The sequence below is a fragment of the Ambystoma mexicanum genome, chromosome 5q (genome assembly GCF_040938575.1).
Source record: "Ambystoma mexicanum isolate Mex_15411 chromosome 5q, UKY_AmexF1_1, whole genome shotgun sequence".
NCBI classification, from domain to species: Eukaryota; Metazoa; Chordata; class Amphibia; order Caudata; family Ambystomatidae; genus Ambystoma; species Ambystoma mexicanum.
The window spans coordinates 338,277,536-338,292,486 of NC_090933.1; positions in this window are offsets into that span (position 1 = coordinate 338,277,536).

A 14,951-nucleotide genomic window follows, 5' to 3' on the forward strand; every position below is an offset into this window, starting at 1 on the left:
TTTGCCTTCAAGTTCTTCTTCAGATCTTTCTGACCATTGAGCAATCTTGATTCTGCTCCATCACTTCCTTCAGGAAGCGATGACACTCTGTTCGCAGATCACACCATACCTGGAGTCTTGAGGTACGATCTGCATCCGAGAAATCAGATTTACAGCACAGCATTGGCTGTGCCCACAAGGAATCATCGTTGATCCAGCCCCTTGTCACTGTTTCACTGGAAAAAGATAAATAAGATGCAGGGACCGGCAAAGTTACCTTCAAGCAAGATAGGCCACGTGGCCAGGAGCCACCGACGGATGAACTAAAAGAGCCTAACGGAGAGGCTTCTAAACTGACTCTCAGAAACAATGTCCTTTCCTAAATCTACTCATGCAGAACAAGCTATTGGTCTTGTGGCTGACAAAGAATCTGTACATCAAAAATCATGGTCCCTGAGGACCCATTGTTTTGAAATCACAGTACTGGTCTGTTTAGTAATTATATTTGCGCTCAGGTTATGGTACATTGAAGGGGTGCGTCCGCTTGAAACTTTGTTACCTTCTGAAATTATCTCCACTGTATCTCCACCTTTCGTGCATCTGCATACTCTTCCTCCTCGAGACTCCCAACATAGAGAGGGTTATTATAATAACACTCTTCTATTGATCATGAATGCGATCCATGCGATTCTAAACAGAACGAATTGCTGGGTGTGTTCACACTTGCTACAACAAGGGGAAAAGTGGTTGGGCTGGTATATTCATCCTCTTCCTTTAATTACTGCATGGTACGCCTCACTAAGGGCATTATTCTTTTGTCATTGGAATAACAGTATTTCTGGGAACTCCGATGGGACTAATCTGAATGAATTCGAAAAATGAGTCCTAACACCTTTGGGATGTTCTCTCTTTGCGAATAGAAGCAAACTCAATGTTGCTTCTATTAGGCCTTCTGATAGACTCTCTAGACCTTTTCAATCACTGATTTCTTTCAAGATGGCTCCCGTAGGCAACCGGGATGCCATGCCTCCTTCCTATACTATCAGTCATAGCCCCAACTCTGTTTCCTTCTGTATACAAAGGAATGGTTCTCAGCCAATGGGTTCATTTGAGGGTTGTACTAACATCACAAATCTAACCAGTGAGGACAGAGCTTTGTGTGTAGGAGATCCCGTTTACTTTGTCTGTGGTAATGAAGCTTATCCTTGATTACCTACAGATTGGCAGGGTACTTGTTACTTGGGTATCTTGTTACCAGGGGTATATGTGGCTCCACATCTGAAGTCTTTAGAGCTCGTCCAAGGCGGGATGAGAATGGTGATACTCCTTCACAAGTCTTGGGTGATGTAGAAAAATCCTTTGTGCCATTTTGGGGACAAATAATGAATTCTGAGGACATTAGAAGACTAGTAAGGGTACTGGAGAAAACCATCAATAGTACCACAGATATTCTGTACAACATGACACTAGAGCAAAAGGCCATTAGATTAGTGGCCCTCCAAAATAGGATGGTGTTATACGTCATCCTAGCTGAGTGTGGTGAAGTATGTAAATTGGTGGGAACTGCGTGCTGTGTTTTTGTACCTCACTCCTCCCCTAACATATTCATGGCAATACAAAATCTACATAACTTGAGTACGGAAGTACATGTCCCTGAGGGAAACTGGAATCTTAATGCTTGGTTCTGGGATTTGTTACATTCATGGGGTTGAAAGCTCTTTGCAGTCCTAATGATAGTTCTTGGTGTTCTACTGTTTTGTAGTTATGTACAATGTCTTCCTGCCATATGTTCAATGTTAGGAGTATGTTGTGCACAAACAATAGGTACATTAGGACCAAAAATACATGCACCCGAGAAAACTTCTAACGCTTTTGTAATAAAGATATTACTATCAAGGAACTTATGACGATCGATATTTCTGAAGAATGTGATTCAGGATATGCGAACATTGAGACGTGGGGTTTTGAGTAAAGCAAATGTTTGAGTAATGCTCTTAGCTTAGGCCAAAAGGAGGGTTTGTTAAACTGTATTCATATAATACCGCCTTGTTATGAATATTGGCCTAAGCCCATTCGCGTTGCATGGAAAACCGTGTTCGAAATGCTTCGATTTCTGATCAACCTCGCTGCCATTTTAAGAATCATCCGCCATTTTGATTTCGACTCCTGCTTTGTGTTCTAAAATGGTTGACTGTGTTTTCAACTGCAGCTGAGCTGAACAACCTTTGAGTTATGTTAATGTTTAGGCTGACCAAGAGCAGACTGTTTGTTCTATGCAAAGAAACCTTGTGACTCGAATGATTGCTTCAGCAATTAGGGCACGATTATGCTTACACAGATAAGGGTGAATTTGCCACAGTAGACTGGTAAAGAAGGCACATAAAGATTTAACAGATGAGACATGTTTCTGAAAGGTAAGGTGGGAGTCAAAGTAGACACCCAAAGTTTTAATATTTTCAGACACAGTAATAGCCGTACCGGGTTGTACAGGTCATCATGGTTTCTTAGTTTGTAATGAGTGCCAACAATGAGCAACTCCGTTTTGGAGTCGTTCAGCGCCAAGGAGTTTAGAGCCATCCATGTTTGTATGGCCAAAAAGACTTCCCTGCAGCATAGACACCAGGCAATGTGAACACAATCTGCCATGAAAGACCCAAACGAGAGGCAGATTTTAAGTGCTGCAACATGACATAGTGTTCGAGTACAGGGGGGCAAAGAGGGAAACTGCCCCCTTGGTTAATTAGCAATGGGACCGGAACCTCCCTTTGCATCCATAGAAATGTTTACGTTTTTTACAACCGTTCCTTAAGTACAATGTTGCAAAGGTAACTCAGTAGGTTGCGTGACTGTTGCTAAAGGTGTAATATATTCAGAGCAGTCTGTAAATCCTTGTGCTTTTGCAATTCTCTCTGAAGAGGTTTGCAGGAGGCATTGGCTCTGTTGCCTCTTCATATTCAAGGCGAGTGTGCCCCTGGGAGGGATTTCTGCCCCCATAGTGATAACCAAAAATTACCACCCATGAACATATTGATATGAGTGGTTTTAAATTGTCAAGCTGCAAGGACGCTGCATTGTCTTAGGCATGTATAACCACGCCTCGCCTCCCCTGCCCCACCTGCTGCCCTGAGCTTCATTTTCTTCCCACTTTACTCTGTGCCTCACAAGCTCCTGGCTGGCTAAATGTGTAGGTAGACACTTGGCAGTGAAGTACGCGTATGCCCACGTACTGCGTTGGGTTCTTGCATGTCGACTGATATAGGGCAATTTGATGTATGCTTCACTTATAACACCCACTCTCCTAGCCACTATTATGGCATTGCTGATGCCTATTTTTGTGCAGCAGACACCAGTTAACTACTAACCACCCCCACCCCCCGCACTTGCATGATTTGACTGACACAAGGCCTAGTAAGATTGTTTGTTTTGTCCTCCCTCTGTCTACCCCTCCTTGTCTTGTTGCGCCTACAAACACTTGTGTACACGTGCGTTATACATGACTTATATCATATCATATTATGGTGAAGGGTATAGCTGCCTGCCATAGAGTGGAGGATGCACAGTGTTTCTCTGTCACTGGTCAGAGGTGAGGAATTGGACTGCACTAAAGGTGGCGTTTGGTGGCAGACAACAGGGGGTCGGTCGCTGGTAGCCACAGAGACCGAGGAAGGGCAGCAGGGGGTGTTTTGGGGATGTTCACTTGGCACCTGAAGAACGAGGAAGAGACAAGATTCAATGTCTGCTAGTTGGGTGGCAGACATGACTAGATCAGATATTGTAGCTCCCACTATTCAATCTCATTCTGAAATGAACCTGCTTTATTGGCGCATTAGGTTCTAGTAGACAGTGCTTAGTAAACATGTTATTTCTTAGCCAGGGTTTCTCTACGACAAGGATTAGGGACCTCATTCTTTATATAGAAAGAGCCATTGTTTACCTTAGAACATACAAAGTAATGTTCACGTACCATTGATTCACTTACCATGAATAATTCTTCCTGAAATGGTGCTGCTTTATCTTGCACATCTCAGTCATCATGCACCCCTCCCCTACAGATTTTGCTGTAACCCATGCGCGACCTATTGCTACTTACAAAACCTATTTCACATAAGTGTTTTACTTCTTTAGATGTTGATTTTACATTTCTGGAATTTCCCATCCTGGGGAATGGAAATATTGAAAGTATGTTTGGAAGAACTGGTAAGGAACCTTTTATTCCAGTGACATCACTCATGTCCTGTCAGTGTAAGCCAATCAGAGGGCTCCACACTTAATTGGCTGCCCTTGGCACCACAAATTATAGGGCTGGCCCTGTACACTGGTATGGAAATAATAGCTAAAATATGGTCCAGATCCTCTTTGGTGGGTCACATCCCAAAAATCAAACTAGTTTAGGTTTTATTTATTCTCTGTAAAGGATTTCACACATTGTTGACTAGTCTCCCATTGAACTCTGTATCCCTACAACTCACTGGTCGCTGCTAGAGCACGGCACCCAAAATACATTGCATTCTGTTACCTGCCATACTATGAGATAATACAGTCACATACCACAGCAGACCTCTAGTTACAGGCTCATTACAGGGTTGCTTGTATCAGAATACCAACAACCCTGCTTTACCGTCCCTGCCGTCCGATGTCCTGGTATCACTGGGATATTACGGGCGGCGAAGTGACGGTAAGTTCCCATTACCATGGAGTCCCATATGACTCCATGGGACGGGATTTATTAAATTACTGTGACAAGGCCTACGTCGAACATACCATGCTCCACGGCTGACAGAAATGCTAGACTCAGCTCTCACTCCAAACCGAGGGTCTCCCATTACTACAACATCTCTTCTACTAAACCTATCTTAACCAACTCAGATCTCCGTGTCTCGAACCATGCTGCGACACGACATGCCTCTAAACCTACTGTCCCTATACCCACCCTGATTGCCCATGCGCTGGATATAGCAGACCCAATCTGCTCCAATAAACTTGATTTTTTAGCAGTTACAGAAATGTGGCTCCACCCAGCAGCAGGACCCGCCTTTATGCTAGCACTACCTGAAAACTACACAATCATCTGAGCTGACAGAACTTCTAGAAGAGGTGGTGGGGTTGCATTTGGTGCCAAAAACCATCTTGGCCTTAGATAATTCCCCAGCCAGCAGATATCATCAGCAGAACTCTTATCTGTCAAACTCCACCTATCAACTGCTCCCACACTACTTATCCATCTTATCTACAGACCACCTGGCCCCTTGTCCTCCATTGAGGAAGATATGACACACTTGCTTACCCAGAAGACCAAACCTAGCTCACAAATCGTGTTCCTGTGTGATCTGAACCTAGGCTTATATGAAACCCAAGATGTCAACACCACAGCCTTAGAAAACTATCTCACAGAACTAGACTTCTCACAGAGGGTCTCCGAACCTATACATAGCAAAGGCAGAACCCTTTATTGGGTAGCGGATCTAAACTGTAATACAAAAATACTCTCTAACTCTCCATGTGCATGGCCTGACCACCACGTCATATCATTAGAGATCCATGACAGCAGTCGCCCACCTCTCATTGGTCAACAAGTCCCCTCTACCTTAACTAGAAATAATCGCCTGATCACCTTGGAGAACATACTCCCCCTACTCCATCCCATTATTAACCCCCACAAGGACCTAGATAAGGACCCTAACAACCTGGTGGACTTCTACAACCAGAACTCATTGCTAGCCCTTGACCAGATATCTCAGCTCAAACTGAGAAAAGCCAAGCCCCCTGCACATTTAAAACAAATGGTTTTCATTGAATCTGAAACTCCTCGTAAAGCCAAAAGATGTTCAGAAACTAGCTGGAGAACAAAAACCCTCAGACCAGAATAAGGAAAACTTCAACAATGCTTCCAACACCTACAAAGCTGCTAGCCTGAAAACTAAGAGTGACACCTACAATAATAGAATTAAAAACGTCAAGTCCTACTCCAAGAACTCTTCTCCATTCTCAAAGAGCTTGAGTCACCTATTTCCCCACCGGACTTATGCAATAAAGACGCTGTATGATGCGTCAACATCCAGAAGGCACTTCTAGATAAAAAAGCACTAATGCAAACTAAAATTGAAGCTAAGAAATCTAGCCTCACACTAAGTGCCAAACCAAGTGAATCCCACTCAACTCCGTCTAACTCCTGCAGCCTAACTGATTTTCCCCCAGTCACGACTTAAAAATCCAGATGGATGAAGCCAAAGATAGTGGAAATCCTGCCTTACTACTTTTACTTGACCTTTCGGCAGCTTTCGATTTAGTTGATCGCAACATCCTAACCACACATCTCACCACAGCAGCCTCTTTTTCCCCTAAAATCGCCGCCTGTGTCCAATCCTTCGTCTCAGACAGAACTATGAGGGTTTTTTCTCTCTCAGTCTCAACAGATTCCTCGCCAATCACATGTGAAGTCCCGCAGGGCTCTTAGGTAGCCCCAACTCTATACAATATATTCACTAAGCTACTGTTTGATCACTTAGATGACATGGGCGTCCCCTACACAGACTACGCGGACAATACGCAAATTCTCATCACTCTCACAGGCTCATAAGACAAAGGGCCTCATTACGACCCAGGCGGTAAGTTACCGCCTGGGCCGTGACTTTACCACCATGGCGTAAACTACGTTTACGCCATGGTGGTTGGCGGACTTACCGCCCCATTCCGACCTTGGCGGGGCGGTAAGTCCCCAATCCCCATTTACCCTTCCCCATTCCCATTTTTGCCCCATAGGGCATAATGGGAGTGGGGAAGGCGTTAATTACGCCACCGTAAATTACGGTGGCGTAATTAACTCCATGGTCCCTTAGCGCCATGGATTTTAACACCTGCTAAAAGCAGGTGTTAAATCCGCCATGGCGCTAAGGGACCTCGTACTCAGGCGGTAAGGGTCGGCGCTGTTTACGCTGCCATAAACCCCTTACCGCCTGGGTCGTAATGAGGCCCAAAGACTCTACTCTCCCAAATGAAATCTACCTCAAAATTCAAGCTTGGATGACCGAACATGGTCTTTGCCTCAATGACGACTAGACCAGGCTACTGCTCATCAGCTGAGGCACCATCTTAACAAGCTAGATCCCCAATACACCTCATTCAACATTGATGGAAATAATATCACAGTTTCCAAGGACGCCAAAACACTTGGAGTCTACTTAGACTCCACCCTCTCCATCTCCAAACAAGTCAAAGCAACAGCTTCAGCAACTGCCTATACTTCCAAATTAATTAACGCTTGGAGACCCTTCCTGACCACTCTCAGTTGCATCATGCTTGCAAGAGCACTTATACTATCTAAACTGGACTATTGTAAAACTCTTTACCTAGGTACCAGCAAACCAAACCTAAACAAGCTACATGTGCTGCTAAACAATGCCCTCACACCGGCTCTAAACATTCCCTGCTCTAAACATATCTTTTAAGCAAGGTGGAATGCTAACTGGATTTCCAATTCAAGACAGGATTACATTCAGAACTTTAAGGATCACACAAAAATGTCTGTCAAACTCGGCCTCCAAATGCTTGATTGATACATTTTCCAGAAATGAATCTTCCAGACCTACCAGAACTAACTACCTTCACTGCCTTAATATCCCTAAATTCAAACTGCTCAGGGCGGGTGGATCTAGCTTCCCAGGGCTGGCAGCTAAGACCTGGAATGCTTGGTCCCGTGCTTGAAGAATCAAACCCTCCTTCCCTTCCTTTAGAAACAAGGTAACATCTTGGCTTTTCTCCCAGGCGAACTAGGACCTGCCGCCACTATCGACTCTTGGGTAGACTATTCATCTATGTTTACACCTCACTCAAAGAACCTACGCCTAGATATGTAACCCTAGGAGTCTCTCTTGTTGTTCTCATCCCAGGCCCATGTCTGTATAGAACTTTTTATATAATTGTACATTATTCTCCAAAGTACCTATTTAACTTGTAACTCAATTTAACTGCCTTAAGTGTATTTTACTGATGCCTGCTGTCAATGTAAGAGATTTCTACGTGTTCCTGTAATATCTGTACCATTGTGTAATAAGTTGTTGTATATGTAAGTAACAGCACCCAGATACCCTTGGGTTTGGTGCGCTATAAAAGCAAATAAACTAAACTAAACAAACCGGCACCGTTATTAAAGGTGCCAGTGATTCAGGCATTTGTTTGGCGGTAGGGGCATGAACTCCCAGCAGTAAAAATGCCAGAGCTGGAAGTACCAGCATTATTACCGGACCGGCACACTTGTAATGAGACCCTTACTCTTAAAGCAAGAGATTTAACAGATCACCCTTCCCTGCACATACCTTAACCAGAGTACTTTACTGTATTTGTATATATTTACAATGCGCAATATAAAACAGTATACTATTTCTGAGAAAATATGTGAACAAAGGGGAAGAAGTTCAGGCAGAAGAAGACAGCACAAAAGATTTTAATCTCAAGCGGAAAAACTAAATAGATGTGGAAGAACAAATCTACAGTGAGTGGAATTCCAGTGTATAGGCACAAGAAGTACAAAAAAGCAACAGCAGGATTGAGCACAGTGTGATTTATGCACAGCTCAGCTGAAGAGCTCAAGAACAGATGGGACGAGGAGGAGAATAGAAGGAAACAAGCAAAAATAAGTAAGGAGGGGAAAGTTGATACAAAGAAAATGGAAGAGGAGGAAAGATTTGAAGGAAAGTCAAGAGAGAGAAAGAAGGTAAGAGGAAATAGAGGATCGAGAAGGTAGAGAAAACCTGACACACACTAAGAGATGATAGTGGAAACCACTTTCAATGCTGAAAGCTGGTATGTAGGAGGATCGGTAAGCTGGGAGGAACAATTACAGAGGTTGTAAACAACGTTCTGCTTTTGAGATTTTGCAAATCCATCAAACAGTTCAAAAGTTATCAAAGGTTTGTCCAAAGTGCACAAGTGTTGCTCACGCCCACTGCCCAAACCGCTGAATGGATTTTCTCCAAATTTGCTTGAGTGGATGGAAATTGCAGGAATAGGTGCTTTTTGTCGGTTTTGCGGAAATCTATCTAGTATTGCTTTAAACTGAGCAAAGAGGGTGGTGCCCGAAGCACTGAAACCTTTTATGCATCTCCCATTATGCTTTGCAGGTGGAGACATTTTCCAAAACTATAAATACGTTTTTGTAAAAACTTTGAGGAGCTTGACTTTTAAAACGAGCTGAAAATTATAAAGAAGTGGGGAAGGGATATGCTTGACTCCAGTGAGGATGTGGGGAATGTAAATGAGTAGGATGTGTTAAGGTGGGTGATTAGCGATGGATGAGCATTTTTTTTTTAAATGTCCTTGATGTCACTTTGCTGCCTCACAATATTTTACAAATGAAATCCAGAGTGCAAAAGAGGCTGATAAAGATGTGTGGCTTGTGGTCTAAATTAGTGTGCAACCTTTGGAATGGGGCCTGGTGTGCAATACTTTATTTGTTAAACGTTAAAAAAGAAATACTGAAAGTTAGGCCCTAAAATGATCACTGAAAAACAATCCACAGTCAGTGCACGTTTTGCAAGAAAATCAAGTTTTATTACATGCAGATACGACCGGGAGGGTCAGCCTGCTCCGCAGAACTGGAAAACCGAAAACACTCTCAACACACCCATTTCAGTTAAAAGTTATATAGCAGAAAACCACAAAATCTATATTTGCAACATTTATCAAATGCAAGTCAACCCCACATTTCCTATTGCCTAGCCCTTATACAAAAATCTAAACATCACCTATATTTTACTACCCATTGGTCAATAACCTATCTGTGATGACATGAGTACAATCCCCTGTGAATTACCTAATTGTGTAGTCAGCAGAAAATAGTTTGTTTTAATTGGCTTATGTACACTCAGGTAATTTGTTGCAACAATGGATCATGCTTATTGGTCAACACAACCTTGGCCAACTCGTGATGTGCATAACCACAACAGGACCCAAACATGGAGCGAATGTGAACAGTGAACACATTGTGGCAACACAATGGGCACAATACTTCTTTCTCATGAGACCAGAAAACGTGGCAACCTCGAACAGCTCTTTCGACCTTTTGGCAGCACCTCTTGCAACTCCCATCCTGAAACATGTTGCTTTCCTCGAACATATCCTTCCCTATCTCTCTTGGGAACCAGGTGGGTCATAAAAAATGCAGCCGAGACACTGCTCTTGGGGATTCATTGCTCAGATATATTTGCTCTATTCTGTATGTCTGCTGCAGTTCCAATGGTGGTGCCTCTTCACAATGGGGGCTGCATATCCCCAAACTATTGACATGCCTTGGCAATGCCTAGACCCTATTGTGTGTTCTCAGCAAGATTTATCCTTCAGAGTTGCAACACTAATCTGTCCTTCTGGAAATGAATATGATAATAAGTTTCAGTACTATCCCCTATGAGCTGCTAGGCCTCACAGCGAAACCCAATCTATTCCCCCACCCACCCAAGGACCTTGGCGTTCTGAGCACTTGCTGGGGGAAAGCAGAAAAAAAAATCTAATTAACTGAACAGAAGCTCCAAAATGTGGCCTCCTATTCTGAGCAGCAGAAACTGCAAACTCTAATGGGGCCTCATTCAAAATGCCAGAACTCTTGCTAACGTGGCAGGTAGCCCTTATGCTCCTAAAAACCAACATCTACCCTACTTAATGCTTGCACTATGTGGCATTCCAGCCACCCTTTCACCAACCAGCATAAGCTTTGCCTAATACAAGAGCAACATTTTCTACGTTCTCCTAAATACAACCAAAAGACAACTTAGTTCACTAATTGATGGCTACAAAGCCCTAATTATATACTGGGCATAAACTCTAAATACAATGAGCAATATATATTGCGGCTCCTCTTTTCATCATGTAATTCTCCCTAAAGTATGTTAAAGCACTAAATGGCAACAATGCTGACACTAAATGACCAGCTCTCCTTGCTAATAGAATGTATGCAGTCTGAACCTCCTCCCACGGTTAGGACGTTGCACTTGAATCCCAACATTAACTAGAATCTGAAATGATTGTGAGGAAATAATTTGCTAGCACACCACGGGAGTCCATCCGGGTGATGTGTAAGCTTTGTATTGATTGGCAGGGGCTTTTTGAAAAATAGACTCCAAAGCATCATGAGGTTGGAATTTGGAAGATTAGCAGGACATAACAGCATTGCCGACAGATGTGTGCGAAGAATTGTAGGATAGTTGTATGTGACACAGCTCAGCAATAGTTTCGTCAAGCATCACAAAGTTCACATGTAAATGGCAAGATTGAATAAAAAGAAATAAGGACAAGGAGTAAGTGAGGTTTTAGCCCTGGAATGATGTGCGGTGAAGGGGCAAAGGAGGGTAGGAGGTTTTGTATTGTAAGAATCACTTAAAATGGATTTTCAAAATTGAGTTTGAGAGGAACTTTGCAATGTCGCTTTGGGGTGTTAAATGACGTAGCAAGTAGGGTGCTGATTGGGAGGGGCCGGACGTCAGAAACCTTAATTAATGTACACAACTTTGTGAGTGCAAAAGTGTCTCGGTAATGGCATAGTCATTGATGATTGGTCACTGTCCAAAAAATGGAGCGTCACATGTTTTTAGACAATTCCTCTTCATGTGTATGTGCTGGGTAGTGTGTCCCTTTTTGGGCATTGCTTTTAAATGTGGCAGTGGTACTGTCAATCCTTTGGACAACCTGCAATTGAAAACAAATTGAAAACAATTGAGAAGTACAATCCTCCGTACCAATGCAATTTCCTTTTTGTGTGATTGTGTATTTGTCTGGCAGGATTACTTTTTCCGTGTTTTATTGGGGGAGGAGTTTATTTGTTTCATGAGTGCTATTTTGTTAAATGAATGATGGAACAGAAGGCACAGGTGTAAGAGTGGGAGGTGAGGGACTACAAGGACAGCTGCACCAGTGGCAGACGAGTTACCATTGCTTCTCTCCTTGCTGTCCCCCACCCACCTCTTGCACCTGTGCCACCTGATCTGCTTGTTCTATCCTCCACTCATGCCAAAATTGGTGCGGTGTCATAGCAGTGGAGTTGGAAGATGCAGTACAGTGAGGGACCCAGCCCAATGATTATCACCCACCGAAAAAAAACTAAATCCAATGTATTAGAGCAGGGGTCCCCATCCTTTTGTTAGCAATGAGCAACATGTGAGTGTCAGATGAAATGGTGAGCAACTTCAGTACTTTGATGTAATTTATCAGCATTCAGTCGGTGGTAAAATGATTGGAACAAATCATAACTGTACTAAGATCAATATTGCTAATAGGACTGTTAATTAACAGTAATCTCATCCAAGTGTAAGCCTAGTCCAGGCAATTCATAATGGCCTTAAACATCATTTCACATTAAATTGGTATAGAAATACAATCTTTAGTAAATTAAGTGGCAAACCGTGTATTTCTAGGCACCAGGCCAGCAAAATTATTCAAACATTCCAGGATGTAACATAATATTTGAGTGATTAGCGTACTCTCCCAGGAAATTTTCAACCGATTTAATGGCAAATGTTTTTAAGCACTTTTTAACGGTAGCATTTACTCCAAGATATAAAGGCTTATTTCGTTGCTGCCCCACCCATCCCTCCAAAGGGATTGTCAGGATCTTTAGGGCAAATTGTGCATTTTTAGGAGAACAGGATGAGTAACACTGGACAGAATATGGTAGAATGTAAATATCATTTCAACCAGGCTTTGTGTGAGGGGAGGATTATGCACCTGCGAAATCTAGTGGAAAGTATTGCTTTTTAAAGCGCTTAAGGTCTGTTACATTGAAGATAAGTGATTAGGAATTTAAAAAAAAGATTCTGATGGATTTGGGTACTCTTTCCCAAGCAATCCCCTGGGAAATATAGTTGTAAGTGGTGCATTTCTAAGCATGCTAGTGGGCCAGTAACATTGCTCACAAATTGGAACTTTTGAAGACCGCTTTACAATAATGATTTTTCCTTCATATTGTCACACATTATATGTTTATGGTTGTATACCTCACTTGTTAAGTGCACTCCCTTGACATGGGGTCAGCCTGCACTCCGTAAATTCAAACCTGTGGCAGGGTCGACTTAGCCATTCATTGCTCGAGGTTGATGAATTCAGTCCATTACATTGGTTAGTTTCTTAGTTTCTGTTCTTAAAGAATTAATAAGCAGGAAGAATCTAGCATGAAACGCTATACTAAAGTAACAAATAATTACTATGTCACTAAGAAATAATTTTCAGTAACTTAAGAGAATTGCAGTTGGTAGCTACACTAATTGTGCATAATTTCGAACTCATTCCCCTTAGCAACCCATTAGTCACATGCCAGATAAGCAAAGCATCATACAATGTGCATTTTCCCACCAGGCACTGCAATACAAGTAGTATGTAACATTTGTGCAAATTATGATGCATGGGACCCGCAAACACAAACTTCACATGTAAAGAAATTGGCATAAGCAAATTGTTTAAGAAGGAAAGTTTGAGCATGCATGCCACTTATTTGTCCAATATGCAGGTACCAGCTGTATAAAGGCACATAAGCTGGCAATTGTCACCAGAACACAAGCATGTGCATTTGGTTTGATTATTTTTTCCATTAATGCACTTCTGTACTGGAAAGAAGAATCCGAAGATGAAACTGTCTTCAAAGATTATGCAATTAATGTGGAATATTTTGGACCAAAAAATAGCATTTTGGCAACAAACGCAAATACATGTACAAAAGAGGTGTATTGGAACTTCCTTGACAGTTGGGCATGCAAGTCACTTATTTTGGTACTTATTTTCGTACTATTCGGCAACTAACCCCTTTGCTGTCTACCTGACTGCAGCGGGGGTGGTGGGCTCAGTTGGCAGCAACATTATCTTCGTAGCCAGTGATGAACCTTATAGTGTACCAGAACTCCAAATGGCACAGACCTTTTAGAGTGCCAAGACAGGTATTGTCTCAATAAGGGTGGGTTCAGTGAAGAGACATTTTTACTTCTGATTACAGAGCAGTACAATGGGTATTCACATGGATGGCCAGGCCAGCTTAGTTTCTGTGCTTCAGGCTCTCTTCAGTCACTAGTGACCGTCTCATCTGAAGCCCCAGGAGATTAATTTCAGGAGCCACCCCCTTGTTCCCAGCACCCATCTGACCTGCCCCACCACTCAGACTACTCTACTGATGCCTCCACAGTTAATGCTTCAACAACAACTAACAGTATGTCATGCCTGTCAAATAGAGCAGACTGATTGGCTGGCCTTCCGGCACAGTTCTGGTTCAGGGTACACTGCCATTGATGTCTCATCCCTGAATGTCCTTCTTCTTAGCCTCCACACAATGGCCCGGAGCAACTGGCGAGCAACATTTTAGGGTCAGGAGAGCAACATGTTGCTCGCGAGCTACACGTTGGGGATCACTGTATTAGAGGTTCTACTAGGTTCTACTGCATTTTCTGCTGTCCAAGGTGGAGAAGTCCAAATGTGTTTTGCGTGTACTTGCTATGTCACAAGTACTGCAAAGTTTCAGGAGAAATTACGGCCACCACCTTCCTCACGTAACATTTGGTGCAAAGGCACTGGGGACTTGTGGAACCAGAACTGCTTCATGCATGTCCAACTTGTGGGCCGTCTTTCACAATGGCTGAGTAGCTGTGCCACCCACATCATTCGTTGTGGATACGGGCGGGGTCAGTGGTGGAAACAGTGGGCACATTTCCAGTGAGACATCCATCTTCATCAACACTGGTGGTAGGAGCAACCAAACCCTCCTCCTCAGGATGAGCCCAAACCCCCTATCTCCTGCATCTTAATCAAAAATGACATGGCTCCAAAGAAATGTGGAGGGTCAAAATTGCAATGTACACACTGCCACGTTTCTGATCCATTGTATTACTAGGGACAATCGTTTTAGCTCACCTGTTGTTGTTTTTTTAGCTTGACCTGGTTTCGTTTTTGGGGAATTTTTTATTCTAAGAGAGCTCAGTTTTGCTTTCTAAAGCTGTATTATTTTCTTA